We start from the raw sequence: 9,064 nt of genomic DNA, 5'->3' as shown, positions 1-9,064 counted from the left end.
ATTCTAGACTATATCCTTATTTTCTGCATTTTTGTTCTACTGTTTTTTCAGACTGTGCCTTGTTTTGTGAGGAGGCAGTTCAACAACCTTGTTGGTAATATCTTTTTTGTCGTTACATCGGATGAAGTGAAGTACAAATTTCATGTTAAAAAAGGCAGTTCGAAGACACGTGTTTTTGGAAGTGGATACCAAAAATTTCTTCATGACTACGACCTGAAAGTTGGTGACTGTATCATGTTTGGGTTTGATAGTGCTCCTGAACTGTTTGGATTTTTGCAGAAGGTCCTGATGGCACTGAAAAGCATCGTGTCGATGGTAATTCTGTTTTCTCCTTTACCATGTGTTGCCCATTTTTTTAATATAACTGATGTTATATCTCCTCTTTTTTTATTCTTTTATTAATTTTAAATTTGTATGCAGAAATTCCATCTGCAGTTGTCCACACTAAAGGTGTTATGCTTACTACTGCTCAAACATTGAAGAAGGAACAACTTCTCCGTGAGCGTGGTCTTGGTCTTGGTGTTGTTTTTGTGCACACCTTGACGAATACTAATTTGAAGGGCAATGGACTGGTATAATTCTCCTTTTCTTTATGTAATCTTAGTTATCCTTTATATCCTTCCCATATATAATTTAATTTTTATTATTCAGCGTATACCGAAGGAAGTTGTTAGGTCCTTGAATATCTCTGAAAGCGGGGAGGCATGTTTTTTTGTTGATGACTATGGCTACCGCCCTCAGGGTGCATACTACACTACTACTGATGGAAGGATGAAGTTCGATTCCTGCTGGTCGGAGTTTACTAAGGAGTATAACTTTGAATCTGGGAATGTTGTTCTCATTCTTTTCAACCAGGGCGGCCGTGGTGGTATTGAAGTTTCAGTTGATATCATATGATATAATCTTTATCATATGATATAATTGTTTTAGTCTACAATTTGTGTGTGCCCATTGTGTGTTTATGTCATTTCGCTACCCTGGCCGCTCTTGTGTGAAGGGATTGTATAGTGGGATTATGTAGGGGGTACACTTTATGATTGACTATTTGGTCCTGCATTTTTCTACTGCCAGTTCAATTTTCACTGATTTTAATTGTTCATTTTTTGCAAATTAATATGTACTTCCCTGGGCCTTGGGAAAAACAGAACAAGCCCACTAGGCTGGAAGTTAAGTGTTTTACTTCCCTGGGCCTTGGGGAAAACAGAACAAGCCCACTAGGCTGGAAGTTAAACAACTGGGTATGATTGCCCAGGTTCCAAATAACAAAAGTAGAACATAGTCTTTGAAACATGACATAGTTTAACCATGAACCTCCAGGGGAACAACTAAACAGAAACTAAATTTAGTGGAGAACATGAGGGCCAACAGCTGGACCGACGAGCGGGATGAGGCCAGTCCTGACGTAGTCCCTGAGGAACTTGCCAAAGGCAGCGTGCTTCGCCTTGCTAGCAGGCTTGTGCTTCTGCTTGCTACCTTTTCCAGCTCCGTCGCGTGTCGGATCGGACACTCGAGATCGTTCGGGAAAACCCCGCCGCAGAATGGGCAATGTGGCTTTCCGTTACGACGGAAAGGGATCTGGCCGATCTTCACTTCTTCGTAACGAAGCGGCTCTTCCGGTCCGGTCCTCCTTGTCGCTGTCAACGTCCTCGAGTCTTCTGCGATTTTGAAAGTAAAGAAGAAGTGAGAGAAGGAAATTAACTGAAATACAATTGAAGCATTAAATATTTTTGTATGAACATTATTAAGAATTAATCATGTAGAATCAACATTTATGATCCAGATCCAACCATACATAATTACTTCACTAATATAAATAACCACCAATTTAAACTGTTGTCACAACTTGTTCATGGGTAGTCCAATCATTATTTCAGTATTATAACTAAGCACCAATTTAAGAGAAAATGGTGATTATAAATTTCATGGATCAGGGATCAATCATTTGTTCCCTGAAGATGTACTGATTCATAAAACAATATGGATTCATGACGTCAATAAGCAGGAATTGAACAAAAATTATGGTCATAAATTACATGCAACTGATAATTCATTTGTTCCCCAAATAAAAATGATGTACACACTATGGTTTCATCGTATAAATAAGCACCAGTTTAAGACAAATGGTGATTATAAAATCCATGCATTAGATCAATTAATAGTACCTATAATATAATTCTTTTAATCATAATCACTCTGGTATGATTCATATTCGGATGAATTTAAGTTTGAAATGCAGTGAGTGTTACACTAAGCAGGTATGATTCATCACACAAAAGGAATCATTACAGTTGAATCAAGATGTGCATCAAATATTATAGATCTAGTAACTACAAACCATAAATCAGATGAGCAAGAACCCCAGAATCATCAATTTGTACAAGAAGTCGCAGACAGGGCAAATCAATCTACCCTATGAGCAAACCCTATGGTGAACAGTAAGATCAAGAAAAACAGGGGATCGATCAGAATAGTAGAGTACCTCGTTGCAGTTGTCGGAGGCCTCCTCTTCGAACTCATCGCACTCTCTGGGGCCATATAGCTCGCGGTACTGCCTGGAGTGGCGGTAGAACGGGTCATTCGGATCGAAGCCCTGGTCATCTGCTTGTGCCGCGGGAGCGAGGACGTCTCCCTTGGCCTCATCAGCGACGGCGACCACGGCCGGTTGGGCGGAGCCCTCCACAGTCACGGCGCGGCGAAGAGCGGCTCCAGTTCCGGAAGAAGATCCCGCCTCCGCGACGTCGACTACTACCGGACCATCGCCGTCGCCTCTATCGACGTTGACGACCGCACTCGCCTCCGGCTCGTCTCCGCGAACACGCTTCATCTTCGGGATCTTCGGTGGAAGGGGAGGTCGGTGTTGCGCTGGTGGAGGTGCAAGCAGGGTTTTTCGCCAGCGATTGGGGAATAGAAGTTGCGGGTGGGAGAGACAATGGGGCCGATGGATATACAGTAGGTGCTGCCGTTTGGGTTCCTCTGTCTGACGCGTGGGTGTGAAAACGTGGATTGCTGCATGTAGTCAGTCCACTTTCCCATTACTTTGACATGGGTCCCACGCATGACGGATGGGCTGGCACAGAATTTTCAGTATGGGTATTAAAAACTCTAAAATATTTGAAATACGAATTAGTGATCACACATAGCCTCTTCTTGAGTTTAGGGGATGAATTTTTGAAAATTTTCAAACCAAACAACTCCAAAAAATCAAAACCCCTCGTTCCACACATGTCCACCATGCGGACACCATGCCACCAACTCCAAAAAATCAAAACCCATAGCAACCAAGGTGTCATATCACAATGTGCACAAGGGTGCCAAATCATGCCCCAAATCCATGGTGGTTTGGTCAGTTTTTGGCGATTTCGCCCTCTTTTCGTCCGAAAACCCCTCTTTCGACACATGTCCACCATGGGGACACCAAGCCACCAACTCCAAAAAATCAGAACCCATAGCAACCAAGGTGTCATATCACAATGTGCACAAGGGTGCCAAATCATGCCCCAAATCCATGGTGGTTTGGTGAGTTTTTGGCGATTTCCCCCTCTTTTCGTCCGAAAAACCCTCTTTCGACACATGTCCACCATGGGGACACCAAGCCACCAACTCCAAAAAATCAGAACCCATAGCAACCAAGGTGTCATATCACAATGTGCACAAGGGTGCCAAATCATGCCCCAAATCCATGGTGGTTTGGTGAGTTTTTGGCGATTTCCCCCTCTGTTCGTCCGAAAACCCCTCGTTCGACACATGTCCACCATGGGGACACCATGCCACCAACTCCAAAAAATCAAAACCCATAGCAACCAAGGTGTCATATCACAATGTGCACAAGGGTGCCAAATCATGCCCCAAATCCATGGTGGTTTGGTCAGTTTTTTGCGATTTCCCCCTCTTTTCGTCCGAAAACCCCTCTTTTGACACATGTCCACCATGGGGACACCATGCCACCAAATCCAAAAAATCAAAACCCATAGCAACCAAGGTGTCATATCACAATGTGCACAAGGGTGCCAAATCATGCCCCAAATCCATGGTGGTTTGGTGAGTTTTTGGCGATTTCCCCCTCTTTTCGTCCGAAAACCCCTCGTTCGACACATGTCCACCATGGGGACACCATGCCACCAACTCCAAAAAATCAAAACCCATAGCAACCAAGGTGTCATATCACAATGTGCACAAGGGTGCCAAATCATGCCCCAAATCCATGGTGGTTTGGTGAGTTTTTGGCGATTTTCCCCTCTTTTCGTCCGAAAACCCCTCTTTCGACACATGTCCACCATGGGGACACCAAGCCACCAACTCCAAAAAATCAGAACCCATAGCAACCAAGGTGTCATATCACAATGTGCACAAGGGTGCCAAATCATGCCCCAAATCCATGGTGGTTTGGTCAGTTTTTGGCGATTTCCCCCTCTTTTCGTCCGAAAACCCCTCTTTCGACACATGTCCACCATGGGGACACCATGCCACCAACTCCAAAAAATCAAAACCCATAGCAACCAAGGTGTCATATCACAATGTTCACAAGGGTGCCAAATCATGCCCCAAATCCATGGTGGTTTGGTGAGTTTTTGGCGATTTCCCCCTCTTTTCGTCCGAAAACCCCTCTTTCGACACATGTCCACCATGGGGACACCAAGCCACCAACTCCAAAAAATCAAAACCCATAGCAACCAAGGTATCATATCACAATGTGCACAAGGGTGCCAAATCATGCCCCAAATCCATGGTGGTTTGGTGAGTTTTTGGCGATTTTCCCCTCTTTTCGTCCGAAAACCCCTCTTTCGACACATGTCCACCATGGGGACACCAAGCCACCAACTCCAAAAAATCAGAACCCATATAAACCAAGGTGTCATATCACAATGTGCACAAGGGTGCCAAATCATGCCCCAAATCCATGGTGGTTTGGTCAGTTTTTGGCGATTTCCCCCTCTTTTCGTCCGAAAACCCCTCTTTCGACACATGTCCACCATGGGGACACCATGCCACCAACTCCAAAAAATCAAAACCCATAGCAACCAAGGTGTCATATCACAATGTGCACAAGGGTGCCAAATCATGCCCCAAATCCATGGTGGTTTGGTGAGTTTTTGGCGATTTTCCCCTCTTTTGTCCGAAAACCCCTCTTTCGACACATGTCCACCATGGGGACACCAAGCCACCAACTCCAAAAAATCAGAACCCATAGCAACCAAGGTGTCATATCACAATGTGCACAAGGGTGCCAAATCATGCCCCAAATCCATGGTGGTTTGGTGAGTTTTTGGCGATTTTCCCCTCTTTTCGTCCGAAAACCCCTCTTTCGACACATGTCCACCATGGGGACACCAAGCCACCAACTCCAAAAAATCAGAACCCATAGCAACCAAGGTGTCATATCACAATGTGCACAAGGGTGCCAAATCATGCCCCAAATCCATGGTGGTTTGGTCAGTTTTTGGCGATTTCCCCCTCTTTTCGTCCGAAAACCCCTCGTTCGACACATGTCCACCATGGGGCCACCATGACACCAACTCCAAAAAATCAAAACCCATAGCAACCAAGGTTTCATATCACAATGTGCACAAGGGTGCCAAATCATGCCCCAAATCCATGGTGGTTTGGTGAGTTTTTGGCGATTTCCCCCTCTTTTCGTCCGAAAACCCTTCGTTCGACACATGTCCACCATGGGGACACCATGCCACCAACTCCAAAAAATCAAAACCCATAGCAACCAAGGTGTCATATCACAATGTGCACAAGGGTGCCAAATCATGCCCCAAATCCATGGTGGTTTGGTGAGTTTTTGGCGATTTTCCCCTCTTTTCGTCCGAAAACCCCTCTTTCGACACATGTCCACCATGGGGACACCAAGCCACCAACTCCAAAAAATCAGAACCCATAGCAACCAAGGTGTCATATCACAATGTGCACAAGGGTGCCAAATCATGCCCCAAATCCATGGTGGTTTGGTGAGTTTTTGGCGATTTTCCCCTCTTTTCGTCCGAAAACCCCTCTTTCGACACATGTCCACCATGGGGACACCAAGCCACCAACTCCAAAAAATCAGAACCCATAGCAACCAAGGTGTCATATCACAATGTGCACAAGGGTGCCAAATCATGCCCCAAATCCATGGTGGTTTGGTCAGTTTTTGGCGATTTCCCCCTCTTTTCGTCCGAAAACCCCTCGTTCGACACATGTCCACCATGGGGCCACCATGACACCAACTCCAAAAAATCAAAACCCATAGCAACCAAGGTTTCATATCACAATGTGCACAAGGGTGCCAAATCATGCCCCAAATCCATGGTGGTTTGGTGAGTTTTTGGCGTTTTTGACGTGTTTTCTTCCGTTTTCGCGTCGTTCGACACATGTCCACCATGGGGACACCATGCCACCAACTCCAAAAAATCAAAACCCATAGCAACCAAGGTGTCATATCACAATGTGCACAAGGGTGCCAAATCATGCCCCAAATCCATGGTGGTTTGGTGAGTTTTTGGCGATTTTCCCCTCTTTTCGTCCGAAAACCCCTCTTTCGACACATGTCCACCATGGGGACACCAAGCCACCAACTCCAAAAAATCAGAACCCATAGCAACCAAGGTGTCATATCACAATGTGCACAAGGGTGCCAAATCATGCCCCAAATCCATGGTGGTTTGGTCAGTTTTTGGCGATTTCCCCCTCTTTTCGTCCGAAAACCCCTCGTTCGACACATGTCCACCATGGGGCCACCATATTATGTTATTGTTCACCACTTTGAGATTTTTTCGATGAAAAATTTCAGATAAATGAGTAAAAGTCATAAAGAAAATTTGAATCACAATTTTTGGTGATTTTTACATCTGGTATGTTTTGATTTTGAAGAACTCTACTGCTCTGAACATTTAGTTTACTAGCACTTTGAAGTACTAGGATGTACACAACATAAAATTGAAACCTCCCAAGACAATTGTTAACATATCATGGCAAAATATTTACAGTTTCAAAAGAACGGACTACTAGCCAAAAGCACCTCACGCAGGAGGGAGACCAAACCAAAAGATCAGGGGGTCATGCAGCAGAAGAGATGATCAATCCACCATCAGCAGGACTCTGTCGACCACGATCTTGCGGTAGAGCTCGTACGAGACCCAAGCATCAATGGCTGCATACTCAATGTTCATATTTGGAAGTGGGAAGTCCCCCCACAGTCTGTGCCGATGGTGGTGGAACTTCTTCTTCATATCACCGAACCATGAATCAATGAGTCTTGCTGCCATGGTAGCCATGCCAGCCCTCGCATGACCAGTGTACTTGAAGTACTCGTCCTGGAGATCGACGTAGTACTCACAAGGAATCTCCATGTGCCATGTCCTCCACAGAACTCTCTTGTCACCACGGATGTCAACACTCGCAAACGTAGCGCCTTCTCGAAAGAAATCGCAGATAGCCGGAGACTCCCACCAGTTAGCACTGCAGTAAACAAAGTAATGTACTAGTCACAGATCAGTTACAAATATGCAAGAACCTACAGAGGAGACGAAGATGAAACAAATTAATAAATCGGGAACAATGTGTAGCAGATTTAGATCGGGAATGTACTGCTTTTCTGGAACAATGTCTAGCAGATTTAGATCGGGAATGTACTGATTTTCGGGAACAATGTCTAACAAAAGTCAAAGAGAGACAGAACGGCGGCAAGTAAAAAACCCCAATCGAAAGATTAAAAAAGGGGATTAGTTCTTACGCTGCGTAGTGGAACACCAGCACATGTCGACGCATGCAGAGTTAAACCACGGCGATCTTCTTCTCGTCCTCGGCTCGATGGTTGGTGTACTCGAAGTCGAGGCCGACGAACTTGTGCTCGTCCTCCATGAGCCACTCCGTGTACATGTCGAGGATGCGGCGCACTTCCCAGGGGTCGTTGGTGTAGACCACCTCCAGATCCTCGTCGTCGTGGATGTGGACTGCGCGCGTGCTAGTCCAGTTGTACATTTGCTGCTCATCCATGTCCATGGCGACGCAGCGGCGGGAGACGAAGATAATGAGGGAGAGGAGATGACGAGAAGTGTGGAAACCAGGATGCGGTGCGAATATTGAGATGGTAGGGGAGGGGGAAGGGGATAAATATCATCCCCATTAATTACTCCGTGCGAATATTGACACGGTAGACGAAGAGAAAACTGACGCGGGTCTAGTCCAACTGACGCGCATTCGATCGTGTTGTCACGTCAAAACCCAGCACCGCCCATTTGCACTCCTCTTGACCTACCGAAATTTACTCCACGATATAATTTGCCATCATATCATGACCTCCTTCAGCCGCCGCCAGATCTCGCCACGTCTCTCGCCGCCACAGCTCGCCACGTCTCTCGCCGGCGAGACTTGTAAGACTCTCGCTCCGCGTCGAGACCAAGGATGGCGCCTACTAGTGGAGTACGTAAATAACATGTACGTCTCGCGATCGATCGTTGTTTCCGATTTGTAATCTTTCTTCATATTTTTTGCAGTGTCCAGTTTGCTTTGACAAGAAGGGGATGTGCGGCGGAGGGGGAGTCGCGTTAGGTTTTTTCGTGCAAACACTACAAGAGAGTTTTGAGGAGAAGACGGTACATGCACTTATAAGTTTAAAATTCATTCAGATGTTTTATTAATTCGCCGCCACATCAAAGTTTAACACGTGATCCTAGTAGTTATTGCTAGTTTAGTACTATTATTCAGATGTGTGTAATAATTGTTGGTCACCATATGTATTAACCGCTTATTTATGGTTGAGTTTTAGGATAGTTGTGATAACTTTTACGTTCATACCAGTTTTACGATAGTTGTAGCTGTTAGAGATAGAGGTATCGGTAGTTCAGTCCTATACCGATAGAAGTTCAGATATGTGCTGATAGAAGTTCAGATATGTGCTGATAGAAGTCCAAGATCTGAGACTCGGTGATTATCCGAATAGACACATATTTAACTTACTTTTGTATTAACTCTACTGAATTTAGGTCATCCCTTGCTACTATAGACCGTATTTCCTTAAGAAGTATGGTGTCCAGACCTCCCACAGGACAACTTTTGAAGCTGCACTCAAAACCAAAGATGG

This window comes from Lolium perenne, chromosome 6 (assembly GCF_019359855.2).
Source record: "Lolium perenne isolate Kyuss_39 chromosome 6, Kyuss_2.0, whole genome shotgun sequence".
Lineage (NCBI taxonomy): Eukaryota > Viridiplantae > Streptophyta > Magnoliopsida > Poales > Poaceae > Lolium > Lolium perenne.
This window is presented reverse-complemented; position numbering follows the sequence as displayed.